The sequence below is a fragment of the Narcine bancroftii genome, chromosome 3 (genome assembly GCF_036971445.1).
Source record: "Narcine bancroftii isolate sNarBan1 chromosome 3, sNarBan1.hap1, whole genome shotgun sequence".
Taxonomy (NCBI): Eukaryota; Metazoa; Chordata; class Chondrichthyes; order Torpediniformes; family Narcinidae; genus Narcine; species Narcine bancroftii.
In genome coordinates this window covers 231,297,873-231,299,062 of record NC_091471.1, presented here as the reverse complement: position 1 = coordinate 231,299,062, position 1,190 = coordinate 231,297,873, and positions in this window count along the sequence as shown.

Sequence of the window (1,190 nt, the reverse complement as noted above, 5' to 3'; positions counted from 1 at the left end):
TGCCCCCCTGCCCCATCGCGCCCCCCTGCCCCATCGCGCCCCCCTGCCCCATCGCGCCCCCCTGCCCCATCGCGCCCCCCTGCCCCATCGCGCCCCCCTGCCCATCGCGCCCCCCTGCCCCATCGCGCCCCCCTGCCCCATCGCGCCCCCCTGCCCCATCGCGCCCCCCTGCCCCATCGCGCCCCCCTGCCCCATCGCGCCCCCCCTGCCCCCATCGCGCCCCCCTGCCCCATCGCGCCCCCCTGCCCCATCGCGCCCCCCCTGCCCCATCGCGCCCCCCTGCCCCATCGCGCCCCCCTGCCCCATCGCGCCCCCCTGCCCCATCGCGCCCCCCTGCCCCATCGCGCCCCCCTGCCCCATCGCGCCCCCCTGCCCCATCGCGCCCCCCTGCCCCATCGCGCCCCCCTGCCCCATCGCGCCCCCTGCCCCATCGCGCCCCCCTGCCCCATCGCGCCCCCCTGCCCCATCGCGCCCCCCTGCCCCATCGCGCCCCCCTGCCCCATCGCGCCCCCCTGCCCCATCGCGCCCCCCTGCCCCATCGCGCCCCCCTGCCCCATCGCGCCCCCTGCCCATCGCGCCCCCCTGCCCCATCGCGCCCCCCTGCCCCATCGCGCCCCCCTGCCCCATCGCGCCCCCCTGCCCCATCGCGCCCCCCTGCCCCATCGCGCCCCCCTGCCCCATCGCGCCCCCCTGCCCCATCGCGCCCCCCTGCCCCATCGCGCCCCCCTGCCCCATCGCGCCCCCCTGCCCCATCGCGCCCCCCTGCCCCATCGCGCCCCCCTGCCCCATCGCGCCCCCCTGCCCCATCGCGCCCCCCTGCCCCATCGCGCCCCCTGCCCCATCGCGCCCCCCTGCCCCATCGCGCCCCCCTGCCCCATCGCGCCCCCCTGCCCCATCGCGCCCCCCCTGCCCCATCGCGCCCCCCTGCCCCATCGCGCCCCCCTGCCCCATCGCGCCCCCTGCCCCATCGCGCCCCCCTGCCCCATCGCGCCCCCCTGCCCCATCGCGCCCCCCTGCCCCATCGCGCCCCCCTGCCCCATCGCGCCCCCCTGCCCCATCGCGCCCCCCTGCCCCATCGCGCCCCCCTGCCCCATCGCGCCCCCCTGCCCCATCGCGCCCCCCTGCCCCATCGCGCCCCCCTGCCCCATCGCGCCCCCCTGCCCCATCGCACCCCCCCTGCCCACTTACCC